The sequence below is a fragment of the Mobula birostris genome, chromosome 6 (genome assembly GCF_030028105.1).
Source record: "Mobula birostris isolate sMobBir1 chromosome 6, sMobBir1.hap1, whole genome shotgun sequence".
In the NCBI taxonomy this organism is placed as follows: Eukaryota; Metazoa; Chordata; class Chondrichthyes; order Myliobatiformes; family Myliobatidae; genus Mobula; species Mobula birostris.
In genome coordinates, this window is record NC_092375.1 from 55386012 (window position 1) to 55402725 (window position 16714).

Below are 16714 nucleotides of genomic sequence, written 5' to 3' on the forward strand. Positions count from 1 at the left end.
CCCCTATTAGGCAGGCGTACACTTTAGTGTAGTCTGGGGTGACGTATGTTTTATATTTTCTTTTTTCTTGGAACACTCTGCCATGGTGCGCTCTCGCTCTCTCTCTCACTTGCGCTCTCTCTCTCTCGTGGTCGCTCACGCGCACTCTCACTTGCTCTCTCACGCTCTCGCTTGCTTGCCTTCTCTCGCTTGCGCTCTTGCTTGCTCTCTCTCTCGCGCTCTCGCTTGCTTGCTTTCTCTCTCGCACTCTTGCGCTCTCGCTTTCTCTCTCGCTCTCTCGTGCTCTCGCTTGCTTTCTCTCTCGCTCTCTCGTGCTCTCGCTTGCTTTCTCTCTCCCTCTCTCTCTCTCTCTCTCACTTGTGCGCTCTCTCGTGCTCTCTTCCTTTCTCTCGCTCGCTCGCAAAAAAATTGATTTCCGTGATATTGTACATAATTTGTGGGCATCAGGGAGCCACTATTCATATGTGGGAGACTCCCGGAACTTCTGGGAGAGGTGGGATGTCTGCATATATGCCACGTCTGAGTAACAAGTTCCGCAAATTGATAGCAGTTTCTGGCAGTCCACAGATGAACGCACGCACTTACGCAACATACACAAAATGCTCGTGGAACGCAGCAAGCCAGACAGCATCCATAGGAAGAAGCACAGTCGACACTTCAGGCCGAGACCCTTCATCAGGACTTCATGATGCTAACAATGGGGTGGACCTGCAGTACCCGCAGTTCTTAAAACCCAACATTGTCTTGCAATTGTAAAAAAGACATTTTAAAAAAGGCACACCGCCATCTTTACCGGAAGTTTCATCACAACTGCAATTAAGGTGTTGGGGGGGGCTTCAAAATTTAACTTAATAATAGCAAATCAAGTTAACATATACAAATCACATTGCTTCAGAGATCAATTTACCACAGGCCACCACATTATTTTTCTTTTGGAGTCCACACACATTTTTCAGATACTATGCAAATAGGAGCATTCCAGTGACCCAACAAACATGGAACATTTCAAACTATTAATACAAAACCATATTAACTAAGATTTTATATACCTATGAAGTATGTGTGCAAAAACATTTAATCTATAAGAGAATGCTTTCCAAGAGGTACAGTACATGCTAGTTAATAGAAACCCAGTTAATGAGAACATTTGGTTAAAGTGAATATTTGCTCAGCCAGTATTTAACTCCTGACCTGCCACAGATGAGTTAGAATGCAATGTATGAATAATTCAGACTCGAGGGTTTATACTGTTCCCATGTTTGATGGAGTCTATGCTGGTTCAAGAGACTAATTATGTATGGGCAGAAAAAGGAACTGATTTTAATCAATCCAAAGGATTTTTTTTTAAAAGGCATTCCAACCTCCAAAACGGTTGCTGAAATTTATTTCCTGCATCACCAGGTTAATTATAGCAATTCTGTTTTTTTAAATTTAGCTTAAAAATACTGAAGAGAACATTGGAGTTATTGAAAGAAAGAATAAACAGAAACAAACATATTGTTACTACATGAACAAATTGCATTAATATGAATCATTCAACATTAATAAATCAGACTGATACTTTATATATGCGAGTTCCTGTAAAGGAGGACAACTGAATTGGAGCAACTGTTACAGGGGAAGAAACAAGTAGTTTTATTCCCCCTCTATTTATTACAATCCTATTTCTGACATTTCAGCAGCTTAATGGACTTTGCATGATTCATTATTAGATTAGCACACAGAACTAAACTGAACAAAAAGAAATGCCAAACTTTCATTTGTATGTTGGCAATCAAGCATTACTGTCCTTTGTGATTAAAAAACAGGTACAGTTTTTAATAAAAAAGGACAACTGTAACAGAAAGGAAATATTTGTATCACTTATCAATATGCAATAGACTCAGCAAATAGCTAAGCCCCATGAACTTTAATGTTAAAGAAAATAAAATGCTGTGAAGTTTGCTTGACATAGAAAGTTACTTTGCAAGAGGAGCAGTACACATACAAACCTTAAGGTGCACCTGATCTACAAATTTCCACTAAACTTGGTCACCTTGCTAAACTTGAAACTAGCGCAATAGCAGTCAAATCTGAACAAGTGCAAAAGCGAACTTTCAGAATTTGTGAATAGCCATATTGGAACATTATCAATACCTATGAAGGATGTATTGTGGACAGGGGAAAGAAATACAGAATGCAATGCCACTTGGAAGGCAGATAGTATGTTAGGGTGTTCAGGTAGCATAATATATTAACTAATACTTACCAAGTTTCCACTAGCCTAATTCACACCACACTGACCAAGCCAGCACAAAAGGAATTTCAAGCACAAGTTGAGTTTTCATAATCTGGAAACCAGCCTTTGACCACAGAATATAGCCAGATCAAATAAATCACTTTGGCAAGTATCCAGTTAAGCCCATTTACAGATCTTAGAGAAAATTTTAAAATAGTTTTTAAAATACAAGGTTACTTTTTGTACAGTTACTAAGAATCAGTTGCTGTATGAAAATGTAACTAGAAGATGTGCAGTATTTTAGTTTCAGCAATACTCAGTTATTTAAAACAATTTTATTCCCCAGGGATGTATTGGCAGAGTGTGGTAAATCAGTTTTTAGCTGCTCTAATACATCTGCTACAAATGTATAAGGGAAAGAGAGGGGAAGCTGAGGGATAACAAGTGGAAAGCAAAAGATGAAGTAGGGAGGAAAAAGAATAAAAGGGGAAGGAGTTTAGGAGAAAGTAGAAAAGAAAGGACTGGCTACTCAACGTTTCTGGGTTTAGTTATTTTAGCAGTGTCAGAACACGACTGAGAAGGGAGAATGTCATAGCAGCACTCAGAGGACATACTGGAGGGCACATCCACAGAGGCAAATTAGGTGAAGCTCAGAAATAAGATAAGTATAATTAAGATTATGGTAGTATACTATAGGCCTCCCAATAGTGGAGAAACAAATACGGCAAGGTGCAGAATCAACAGGGCTGTCATTATGAGATACTTTACTTTCCTTAATACAAGAGGCTTAGATGGGGCAGAATTTCTTCAGTGATCCAAGAAGAGTTCTTTAAACAGTACAAAGAGGGTCCATACTGGATCTAGTTTTGGGAAATGAGCCAGACCAGATGACAGACCTGATAGTAGATGAACATATTGGGAATAGTGACCACAACTCATTATGTTTTAGGATAGTTATAAGTAAGGATAAAAATTGGACCTTACTGGAAGGTACTAAATTGGAGGAAGCCAAATTACAAAAAGATAAGACAGGAGCTAAGGGTTATTGATTAGGAGCAGCTACTGTCCAACAAGTCCATGATTGGAGTATGGGGGTTGTTTAAAGGCCAGCTAATCAGAGTTCAGCATTGGCATGTTCTGTAAGGAGTGACACCAAGGATGATAAAGTGAGGAAATCCTGGATGATCAGAGAGGTCCTAAATTTTATCAGGAATAAAAAGGAAGCACATATACTGTTTAGGAAACTAAAGTCAGACTGGGCCCTTGTGGAAAACAAGGATAGCAAAAGAGTGCTCAATCAGGCAATTAGGAATGCCACACGAGGTCATGAAATGTCCTTAACAAACAGGGTCAAAGCATTTTTTATTTTTATTAAGCAAGAGAGTATAACTGAGGAGACAAGAGATTCTGAAAATGCTGGAAATCTTGAGTAACACACAATGCTAGAGAATTCAAGAAGTCAGGTAGCACCTATGGATGGAAATAAGCAGTTGACATTTCAGGCTGAGATTCCTCATCAGGACTGGAAAGAAAAAAGGAAGAAGCCATAATAAGAATGTGAGAATAAGGGGAAAGAGTTCCTCAAATATTTTATGTATGTTGATCATAACAAAGGTAGGATCACTCAGGAATAAAGGAGAGAATTCATGCTTGGAGTCAGGATTAATGGCTGAGATACTACATGAGTTTGTTGTGTCAGTATTGACTATTGCAGGGCTTTCTGAAAAGCATTAAGGCTTTAATGTCAATTTTAAAGTGAATTTCACCAACTGGTGAGGTCCCAGAGGACTATAGAGTAGCAAATAATGTATCTTTCGTTGTTCAAGAAGGGAAATGAGGACAATCCAGGTAAGAATAGACCAGTAAACCTCACATTAGTAGTAGGGAAACTATTGGAGAGGACCCAGAGGGATAGGCTTTATGCACATCTGGAAAGACATGGTTGCTTTAGGGATGGATGATCAGTATGCCTTATAATCTTGATCAAGTTCTTTGAGATATGAAAGATGTTTAATGAAGGTGCAGTAGTAAAGTCACAAACAAGAGAAAATCTGCAGATGCTGGAAATCAAAATAATACACAAAACACTTGATAAACACAGCAAGTCAAGCACCATCTATGGAAAAGAGTAAACAATCGACGCTTCGGGTCAAAACCCTTTATCAAGCCAGTGGATGTTATTTACATTGAAGTTAAGAATGCATTTGACAAATTCCCTTATGGTAAATTAATTCATAAGATAAAGATGCACAATACCCAGGGCAGAGCTAGCTTGCACATAGAAGACACAGAAGACAGATATTAGGGGTGGCTGCTACTCTGGCTGAAGGTCTGTAACCAGTTGTGTTTCTCAAGGATTGGCGCCTAGAGCTGTTGTTGTTTGCGACATGTATCAATGATTTGGATGAAAATATAGATGGGTGGATTAGCGTGTCTGTGGATGACACCATGATTGGAGGAGTTGTTGACAGTATAAAGGACAGTTACAGATATAGCAAAGAAGGGACAAAGGGAGCTTTATCCAAGAAAGTAGAGGCCCTGACCAAGTACAACCTCGGACTATGAGGGGCAAGAGAAGAAATTATGGAAGCTTTTATTGAGATAATTACTTCATCATTCTCACTTTCACATCAACCCCTGTTGTGCTGATCTATAACCACCATTTAGTTAATTGGGATGGATGTAGACTGTAATTGGTAATTAAATACTGGACATGTATAAAGTGTTACAGTTCATCAGTAGCAGAAGAAAACCACTGGACTATAATTTACACACTCATGTCTGGTATATTCTTCACTCTCCCATTACAATCAAGCCAGAAAATCAACTCAGCTTTAACAAGGACAGCAGAAAGGCATTCAGAACAGCATAAGTACATCTTTAAAATGAAAGGACCATAGGGAAACTGCAACATGGGACAGTAAATATGCTAAACTACAAAAAGAAATGTATTAAGCAGATCTAGGTGATCCCATAACCAAGAAATCAGATCAAAGATCTGCAATCCTGCCACGGTTACACATAAATCATAGTAGAAAAGTTTACAGAAAAAAAAGGTGGCTGCAAGAACATCCCTATTCCTCAACAATGACAAAACCCAGCATGAATGCTAAAGTGATTTGCAACCATATTCAGCCTCAAGTACCAAGCAGATAATCTATAGAATCATAACAATAGAGAAGTTACCTTTATCCAGGTCAATACACCCCACATCAGGAAATGACTGATAGCACTGTATACAGTCATACAACTGGACAACATCTGGTTATGAGTACCTGCACTCCAAACCAGTGAGCAACATAGGCATCTACTTTAAAATATGAAAAATAGGCTCAGTTTGTCTTAATGAGACAGCAGCATGACAATGGAGGGTATTGTTGACAGCACCTTCAAAATGGCTCTTAACTCACCAGTAACCAGCTCACAAATACTCAATTTGAGAATCTGAGTTCTGTCAAGACTATTTGGAGATCATCACTGCCTTGGTCAGTGATAACATGACCAAACATGACAGCTAAAACTAAGTTTAGTGAAGTGACAAGTAACATCCTTAACCAGTAGGATCAAAGATTTCAAATGAAACTGAGTCCAGTAGGCATCAGGGAAAATCATTTCCCTGCATGGAGACATATCTGGCAGAAGGCAAGTTGGTTATGGATGTTGGAGGATATTCATCATAACTGCAGGGAATCAGTGCAGGAGTTATTCGTGTGGCAGCATTCTAGGGTCATCCATTTTTAATTCCTTTTTCAATTATGTTCCTTCTATCATAAATGCTGGGTGTTGGGGATATTTGCCAATGACTACACAATGTTAAATTCTAATTACAAATCTACAACAAATGAAGCAGTCAATACCTGCATGCCATTTGTGCCACACAAGTCCCAGGTATTGGCATCTCCCAAAAGAGAAGTGTGGAACAGCTGATCTTCAACATTCAATGGAATTACTATCTCATCAAAATCGTGGTGGTCACTACTGACCTCAAACTAAAACAAACCAGCCATATAAATACAAGACGTGCAAGATAAGTTTAGAGCAGAGTATTCTGCAGCGAATGACTCACTCCTGAAATCACGAAGCCCTATCACTATCAACATAGTATGGGTCAGAAGCATGATGGATCACAGAAATTTCTTCAGACAATAAACCATGTGAATAAATACTGCTCTTGACACTGATGCCTATATCCCCAAAATAAATGAAAAAGTGCGATACTGAAGACAAGCAAATAATTTTTCAATGCAAGTTAATTCATCTGATTTACCTTGAATATTTTGAGTATGAACGCTCCAATTAACTCTTAAAGAATTTTAAATTGTTGGAGACGAGGAGAAAGGAATATTTGCACTTATTTTACATCTTTCGTGACCCTTTCACAGTTCCCACTGTATCTTACAGCCAAGATATTAAGGCAGCATAGTGTTATCAATATTCTAATATATAAAACTATTGTTGATGCAACTACAAGCATGCATATTAAGAAATGTAGATCTCAAATGGCATTGCATAAAATAAAACACATTATCCCAAGTGCAATGAATATTTTAAAGGGATGACTGATCTATGAAAATCAAATAAGTAGTATTTTCACACCATATAATTCTGGAAATAGTGGCATTTTCAGCTTCAAATTATATTATGTGCCTATTTTTCTGAAAATTATAAAGTTGCAAAGAAATGTAGTGTATTTTATTTTTTGTAAAATAGTCTGAAACATTGCAAGATGATGTAGAAAACACACAAAATGCCGGAGGAACTCAGCAGGCCAGGCAGCAACTATGGAAAATAAGTACAGTTGATGTTTCGGGCAAAACCCAAAATGTCGACTATACTTTTCTTCCATAGACGCTACCTGACCCACTGAGTTCCTCCAGTATTCTGTGGGTGTTGCTTGGATTTCCAGCATCTGTAGATCTTCTCTTCTTTGTGAGATGATATAGAAATGCAGTCATACATGACTGTGGAAATTATATTGATGTTGAGAAGGCAGTCTTATGGTTTGGAGTCACTGGGAAGTTATGTGAAAGTAGTGTCATTAAAGGGTTACTGGAAGAGAAAACAGGGATATATAATGAAGAAGAGGGTGGAGATTAGGAGAGTTAATGGCACCTAACTGTGACTCCTTTGCTTGCATCTTCAAAAACAGCTCTATTTCCATCTTTAATATCTCTATTTTTCCCTTTCTGGGTTCTTTTGAAGACCCTGATCTGGAGTTACATACTGACTACGGTTCTTTGCGTGACTGGGACCTGCTCTCGGGGTTCCATAATTGGGCATTGCTTGGCATGCCAAAGCTCGGCCTCAGAGTCCGGCTTGAATTTGGAATCCTAGGATCTTGGAGTTCTGGAGACAGGCGGATCAAGGGTCGGTGTCAGGACAGGAGACCCGTGTGTCATCGGGGGGGGAGTCCGGATATCTGCTTTGTGCATGGAGAACTGGGATCTTTGCAATCTTCAGGCACAGAGCTCGAAAAAAGTGACGTAATGGATTTTTAACATCGCAAACCAAAGAGTTGTTTGTTATGTCTCCTCGCTCGCTGTGAAAATGGAGACACCCCTTTCTCCCTTATTAGGGAGAGAGAGAAAACCTGTGGTATGTCGAATACCAGGTGAAACATGAAGTCTCTGGGGTAACTGCAAGTCTGTGTCTTTGCTATTGCTTTGCTCATGCTTGAGTGCTTGGTGGCGGTGCTGATGCTTTTTTTTTTGCCAGTGGGGAGGAAGGGGAATTGTTGCTCACTGCCACTTACGCGCAAGGAGGGAAGCTTGCGGGGGGGGGGCGCGGGAGTTTGGGGTTCTAACATTTAACTGTCGTTCATTCTTCGGGGCACTCCTCTGTTTTAGTGGATGGTTGCAAAGAAAGAGCATTTCAGGATTATATTGTATACATTTCTCTGACATTAAATTGTACCTTTGAACTTTTGAAGAAATATACAGCCACCAATACAAACAACACTGCTGGATTATTTTATCATGTGACTAAAATGTATACAAAATAATACTTACTGCATCCAATGTATCTTCCAGCAATGCTATATTCTCTTTAATGCTATTCCACCTTATATTCAACGTTGTCATCACATAATCTGTAAGAGAATTGTTAGATCATATTTTAAATATTTCCCCATTTTTAATTATATTATGTTCTCAAATCACATTGTTTAACTTCCTTTATTCATGTTCGATTAGTGGTTGCAGAGATTTCTAAATAAAAAAAGTCATCAGATTCACAACTTTACAACAAAGTGTGAACATCTTTGCCATACCAAATGCAAAGGTTGAAAAAGATCCATCACAATCTAATCAAGGACAACCAGTGATGTGCAATAAATGAGTTTTGCTAACAAGGCCCACTTTGAGGAAAAACTATTGACACAATTAAAACAGGTGCACATTCCTTTATCCGAAATTCTGAAATTCAAAAAGCTCTGAAAACCGAAGTTTTTTTCACCAACAGCTGACGTCACTCAGGTGTGATGTGGCAGCACTAGCAGAGGCCGCCAGACGTCAGTTGTGGCTCAGCACTCGTACTGGTCACACATGCATTTGCTGTTCGCTGATATTTTGTGTTCACTGTTGACTTTGTGTTTAATTTCACTGTGAAAATGTCAAAAAGAGCTGCAGATACCCCTATGGGTAACAATGAGAAAAAAAGAAGGAATCTTCTCTATCAATAACGCAAAGTGCAGTTATTGCAGAAGCTTGATCGTGGTATGTCTGTGCGGCGTCTTACTGAAGAAAATATTGTCAGAACTACCACCGTATATGAGTTAAATAAACAGAAAGATAAGTTACTGAAGTTTTATAGTGACAGTGACAGTGACGTTCTACATTTATTCCACTAAGTTATTTACCATGTGTTCGAGTCAGTTCGTTTGAAGCTGTATATTTTTATGTTTTATTGAATGTTTTTGTTGGAAATAAAATTTCTTCTTGTCATTATTGCCTAAACAATACAGTATAACAATTATTTACATAGCATTTACATTGTATTAGGTATTATAAGTAATCTAGAGAGGACTTAAAGTATACGGGAGGATGTGTGTAGGTTTGGTGCGCCGCTGGGTTTTAAAGTCCACCGCGCTGAGTCAGGTTAAATAAGGGAATATGTGTTTTTTGGTATTGGGGTGGGGGGCTGGTGCTGAAATCTGAAAAATACTGAATTCCAATATGCAACTGGCCCACGGATTTCGGATAAGGGATTGTGGACCTCTATAAGCCCTCTTGCATAAAACTACAAGGACAGAATTTTAAAACCTACAAAAACAGAATTAAAAATTATGAATTGACCTGAATCTAACTGCAAATAATTTTAATGCAACTTTTTAATGATTCTCTAGTAAACAATGTATTGACCACATCATATTGCTAACATTGCAAGAAGATGAGAAACAGTGCTTTCTCAAACAAAAGAATCAAAGCATACAACATGCAGTCGTCCCTCGGTATCCACGGGGGATTGGATCCAGGACACCACGCGGATACCAAAATCCGCGGATGCTCTGGTCCCTTATATAAAATGGCATAGTATTTGCATGTAACCTATGCACATCCTCCCGTATACTTTAAATCATCTCTAGATTACTTATAATACTTAATACAATGTAAATGCTATGTAAATAGTTGTTATACTGTATCGTTTAGGGAATAATGACGCTTTGAAGGAGGATCAATAATACTAATGTCAGGATCTGTGGAGGTTGAGGGCTGAGGATCTTCAAGCGTTGAAGGTTGAGGGTTCACAATTGCAGATGCTTTAGTTAGAAACATTGTTATAGGAAGCTGTTTCTTCTTTTCCTTTGCATCATCAAACAAATCTTGCAGTGGTTGTAGGCCTGTTGTTATCCTTCAGGTGACACGGAGGCTTCGTTCCATGGAAGGATCATACTCGATCATATCCTTTAACACTTGCGCCTGTTGAAAAACTGCTGCAAATTTTTCAAGTGTCCAAATTGATGGCTCTGCCTCCCCTAAATCTTCTGCATCATCATTATCTTCGGTAGAGGATGTCAGCAGATCTTCAAGTTCCTCGTTGGTAAGGGTTTCTCTATGTTCTTCTATATGATCATTCCAGGCCTTGAACCCCAGGGACTGCTTGGCACTCTTATGGATTTAGGTATGAGTGGGCATCTTCTTCCAGAACAAGCCCGTTTTATCACAATTGAAGACTTGCTCTGGAAGGTAGCCTTTCTCCTCTATGAGTTCCTTGAGCTCCTCTGGGCATACTGATGCTGCCTCGGGATTAGCCGATGCCGATTCTCCTGTGATCTTTAAGTTCTTGAGGCTTTAGCACTTTACATAGCTAGCCAGTTATCCCCTACTAGCCTTAAACTCCTTCCTCTCGCTCCCCTCAACCACCTCACAGTAGTGCTCATAGAGACTAAGTGCTTTTTCACACATAATTTTGCCATCAACAGGGATATGCTTCTGTGACATGTCCTCTAGCCACACACTTAATGCTTTCTCAGTCTTTGCAAGCACTTTATCACGAACCAGAGAGACCATTTTTGCAGTTGCAGGGGTAGCACTAACACTTCCACGAATTTCAGCTTCTTTCTGCTTTGTGCAAACGTTTGATTTGTTCTTACCGACCTTACGGCCCACTTTGGCAAAATGACATGCCATTTTTCAAAAGATCTAAGATTTATATTTTATCGGCGAGAGATAGCACTTTACGCTCCCTCATAGCCTTTGAGGAATTGCTTTGACCACTTAATTGCTTTTTAGGAGCCATTTTTTCACAGAAACAAAGGATGCACACAACACAAGTAGCAAATGAACGAGACGCGAGGCGAACGATGCTCAATGAGTGATGAAGAGAAATGGCGGGAGGCTACAGCAGGGTAGCCTACACATCACTTCAATCGCGTGGATTAAGCATAGTGCTCGGCATGCGGTAAATTCAAGTTTTGCTTCTTGGAACTTCCTGGAACTTATTTTTCGAATATTTTCAATCCGTGATTGGTTAAATCTGTAGATGCGGAACCCGCGGATACGGAGGGCCGACTGTAATTATTGGAAGAACTTTTTTATTTATACAAAGTCTTTCACAGTCAATGACGGCTTTAGACAGACCCAAAGCACAAATAAACTATGCATACTCTTTAGGTATAGAAAACAGGAACGGAAAGTTTTGAAAACAAGTTTCAAACATAATTTCTTTTTAATTGCACAGGTGGTTTTGGAATATTAAACGGGTCAGATTCCTGGTGAAATAATTGCATCATTACAGCTCAGATAATGAAGCTGTTATTAACCAACCCAATGTAAACACAAAGCAGTATATTGTAATAATAAAAAACTATAAATTACAAATAAGTATATATGAAAAAATGAAATTAAACAAGTAGTGCAAAAAGAGAGGGGAAAAGTATTGAAGTAGTGTTCATGGATATATTGTCCATTCAGAAATCTGATGGCAGAGGAGATAAAACTATTCTTGAAACGTTGAGCCTGTCTTTAGCTTCGGTACCCCCTCCTTGATGGTAGCAATGAAAGGAGGGCATGCCATGGGTGATATGGCTCCTTAATGATGAATGCCACCTTTATGAAACATCGCTTTTCAAAAGTGTCCTTGATCCTGGGAAAGCTAATGCTCATGATGGAGCTGGCTGAGTTTACAACTTTCTGCAGCCTTTTCCAATTCTGTGTAGTGGCCTCTCCATACCAGACAGTGATGTAACCAGTTAGAAAGCTCTCCATGGCATATCAGTAAAATATTATGAGCATCTATGGTGACATACCAAGTCTCTTCAAACTTATAATAAAATACAGCCATTGATATGCTTCCTTTGTAATTGTATCAATATGTTGGGCCCAGGATAGATCTGCAAAGATGTTGACATCCAGGAACTTGAACTTGCTTACCCTTTCCAATGCTGATCCATGAAAAAGGAGTGGGGTGTGTTCCCTTGACTTCCCCTTCCTGAAGTCCACAACTAATTCCTTGGTCTTACTGACGTTGACTGCAAGGTTATTGTTGCAACAATACTCAATCTATCATGCTTCTATACACCACCTTGTCACCAACTGAAATTCTGCCAATAGTTGTGTTGTTAGCAAATTTATAGATGGTGTTTGAGCTGTTCCTAGCCACACAGTCGTGTGCGTAGACACAGTAGAGCAATGAGCTAAGCACATATCCTTGAGATGAGCCAGTGTCGACTGTCAGCAAGGACTCGATGTTAAATCCTATCTGCACAGACTGTGGTCTCCCAGTGAGAAAGTCAAAGATTCAGTTGTAGTGGGATGTCCAGAGGCCTAGGTTTTGGAGTTTCTTAATTAGATTGAGGATATGATTAAGTTCAACAAAAGTTATTTGAAATGTAGATACCTTAATTCACATTTCTAAATACTTAATATAAAACTAGTGGAAACTAATTTTAACAAAGACCAAAATCTTGCTCTAAGTAAGAACTGGAATTCGATTGTAAGCAAGGTGGGACAGCAGAAACCTGATTGGATGAGGACTAACCAATCAAGAGGCATGGAATACAGGGGTATAAATACCACCGGGACTAGATATGCCCAGCATCATCCCTGATGAAGATGGCAGTGTTTGCAATTGAAACATCAGTTAAAATTGATACCTGTACCTGGCTGGAAGTCAGTGAAGAATTTATTTGTACTCAATCTCTTAGTTCTGTCTGAGTTTTCTATAGTAGAACTACAGGAGAAAGACCTTTATGATTCCTTGAACAAAGTTACATCAGTATTTTAATGTGCACAAGGCCAAACTTTTGCCGTAGCAATTCAAGCGTTCTTGTTTATTTGGCAATGTCAATTGAAATCTAGACAAGCAACTCTTACAGTGAAAAGATGCCATATGTTAGTTATACTGCGTGCTATCTTTAAAAAAGATGTTTTAATTCAAAGCTAATCAACACATTAGTGCTCAGCTAGATTCAATTAAGCGTTAGTAACCTGTACATGTTAACTTATTATACAGAAATTACAGCACAGAAATGAGCCACTTCAGTCTAACTTAATGTTGTGCTAAAGTTTTTAAAATTCTAAAACACCACAGGTGTGATTTTGCAGCATCATCTTTTCATACATAAATCAAATTCAGTAGTACAAGCCAGATGAATTAACTTTAATCTAGGAATTGTGGGAATTTTATTACACTGAGTGATTCCTGAAACTATAGTCCTGTATAACTCAGATCTTAGGATGGCACAGAAGCATGATTAGCTGAGGTGCTACCTCAATCTCAATGACTCAGATTCAATTCTGAACTCCAGTGCTGTCTCCATGGAGTTTGCATGTTCATCCTATGATCAGGTGTGTTTCCTTTTGCCTGCTACAGTTTCCTCCCAACATCCTGAAGTTGTTCAGGCAATCTGGGTAATTTGTACATCGCCCCTAGTATGCAGAATACTGGTAGATTAAAGGAAAGTATTGCAGGGAGAAAGAGATGGGAATTGGTGGGAATGTGGTCAGAATAGGTTAGGGGAGTTTAAGAGTAAATCAGGGTACTTGATCAATGAAATGAAGGGCCTTGTTAAAGTGCACATACACAAAGTGCATTGCCTGGCCCTTACAGGTCATCTCTCCAAAAAAGCTGTCAATTAAATTTGTGAAATATAACTTCCCATGCACGAAGCAATGCCAATCATGACTAATCAGTCTTTACCTTTCTAAATGTGAATGAGTTTTGCCTTAATGAATCCTTCCTTAATTTTCTGTCTACTTTCTAGAGGTGTATAAAATCATGAGGGGGGCAATAAAAAGGCTGATTGTGCAGTCTTCCCCCCCCCCACAAGGAAAGAGAATCAAAACCTGGAGGGCATTAGATTAAGGTGAGAGGGGAAGGATCTGAAAGGGATCAGATTCACACAGGGTAATGTGTATTTAGGGAAAAAAAACTGCCAGAGGACATGGTTGACGTAGGTATAACAATAACAACATTTAAGAGGTAGTTGAACAAGAACACAGATATGAAAAGTTTCGATGGGCATCTTGGTCAGCATGGATAAGTTGGGCCGAATAGCCTGTTTACCTGCTATATTACTCTATGACTTTATGACCACTGATGCAAAGCTCACCTACTTGTCATTATCTGGTGTATTCCTGTTACCATTTTTAAATAAAGGTACCATGTTAGCTGTCTCCCCAGTCTGCCCCTCTCTTGCCTGTGGCAAATAAAATTACAAAAACAGATGCCAGAACCTAGTCTTCTCCTCCCTTGCTTACAAAACATGCTAGGGTACACTTGGTTATGGTCCAGGAATTTATCCTTCATGCACCACATGACCATCAAAACCACATGATTTGTAATTTCAATATTTTTTCAGGACATCAGTCCTTTCTTCCTTGAATTCCTAGTTCCATGACCTTCTCCCTAGTAAAATGATTGATAAGTAGTATTTATTTTAGATTAATGCACATCCCTTAGCTTTACACATAGATGACTACAGCAATCCTTAAGGGGACCTATTCTCTCCATATTACACCTTGCTCTCTTAATATACCTAAAGACTTTTTTTCAGGATTTTCTTTACCTTATCTGCTAAGGATAATCTATATCTCTTTTTGCCCTCCTGGGTTCCTTAAGTGTATTCCAAAATCCCTTATACTCAAGGGATTTGCTTGATCCAAGCTGCCTATATCTGACATATGCCTCCTCCTTTTACTTGACCAGATTCTCACCATCCCTCATCAGCCTAATTCTGGCAGTCTTGCCCTTGACTCCAATTAGAACATGTTGGCATTGAGCGCTCCCTTGTTATGCTTTGTAACTCCAGAAAATACTTGAAAGAAAAATACGGAGGCCCAGATGCTTGTTTACTTAAGTTATTTTTTTAAGTGAGGTGCACGGACATGATGTGACGCGATGATGTATGCCATTCACGTACTTCTACATATAACCTGTAATGAATTATGTACATAAACAAATACTTAATCAAATATATTTACAATATTTCTCAAATATTTCAGACATTTTAATTTGTCCCTTTCCCTTGTACAGTCCCCATCCGCTTCAAAACATCCATCATTATCCCTATACCTAAAAAGACCAAGGTAACATGTCTGAACGACTGGTGTCCTGTCGCACTCACCTCAATAATAAGCAAATGCTTTCAGAGGCTGGTTAAGGACTACATCTGCAGCATGCTGCCACCCACATTGGACCCCTACAATTCACCTACCAACACAACAGATCGACAAATGACGCAATAGCCACAGCTCTACACGCCGTCCTTACACACCTAGAGAAGAGGGATGCTTATGTGAGAATGCTGTTCTTAGATTACAGAGCAGCAACAACATAATTCCCTCTCGGCTTGACAAGAAGCTCACACACCTCGGTCTACACCCTGCCTTGTGTAGCTGAATCTTGGACTTCCTGTCAGATCGCAGAAGGTGGTAAGAGTGGGCTCCCTCACCTCTGCCCCTTAACACAGGTGCCCCTCAGGCAGTGTACTAAGCCGCCTCCATTACTCTCTGCATACCTATGACTGTGTCGCCACCCACAGGTGCAATCTGCTAATTAAATTTACTGATGGCACTTCACTGATTGGCCTAATCTCAAATAATAATGAGGGAGACTACAGAGAAGTCATCACCCTGACACAGTAGTGTCAAGAAAACAACCTCTCCCTCAATGTCGCAAAAACAAAGGAGTTGGTTGTGGACTACAGGAGGAATGGAGACAGATTGACCCCTATTGACATCAATGGATCTGGGGTTGAGAGGGTGAACAGCTTTAAGTTCCTCTGCATAAACATCACCGAGGATCTCACATGGTCTGCACATAACAGTTGTGTGGTGAAAGAGGCACAACAGCGCCTCTTTCACCTCAGACGGTTGAAGAGTTTTTGGTATGACCCCCCTTCAAATTCTAAGAAACTTCTATATATGCACAATTGAGAGCATCCTGACTGGCTGCATCACTGCCTGGTATGGGAACTGTACTTCACTCAATCGCAGGACTCTGCAGAGCGTGGTGCAGACAGCCCAGCACATCTGTAGATGTGAAATTCCCAAAGACAGGTGTGTAAAGGGCCCAAAGGATCATTGGAGATCCAAGTCACCCCAACCACAAACTATTCCAGCTGTTACCATCCAGGAAACGGTACTGCAGCATAAAAGCCAGGACCAACAGGCTCTGGGACAGCTTCTTCCACCAGGCCATCAGACTGATTAATTCATGTTGTTGCTACTGTATTTTTATGTTATATTGACTATCCTGTTGTACATAATATTTATTATAAATTACCATAATTGCACATTTGAAAGGAGACGTAACGTAAAGATTTTTACTCATGTATTTGAAGGACATAAGTAATAAAGTTAATTCACATCCTGAACCAGACTCAAGGCCCCTTTGCTAATCTGTGCATAACTTTTTCTCTGCAGCAGTAAGGGAATGTGATGTAAAGGTTATTCACTTCCATCACTCATAACATGGGAGTGTCTGAACTTGCACCATAAGACAAGATGTCCCAGGCAAATTTCACTGAATAACATGCGAGTACAGTGTCTGATGTCA

The 16714-nt window shown here is 39.5% G+C and overlaps 1 protein-coding gene across 7 annotated transcripts in view; it reads right to left on the reverse strand.

Annotated features, from left to right (window-relative positions):
* Positions 1-16714, reverse strand: part of zbtb20 (zinc finger and BTB domain containing 20) — a 347065-nt gene that overhangs the window by 192992 nt on the left and 137359 nt on the right. For all 7 annotated transcript variants that reach the window (XR_011886336.1, XM_072260515.1, XM_072260517.1 and 4 more), the window contains exon 2: positions 8227-8306. The gene's annotated coding sequence lies outside the window, so the exon portion shown is untranslated. The remainder of the gene's footprint in view (positions 1-8226; positions 8307-16714) is intronic.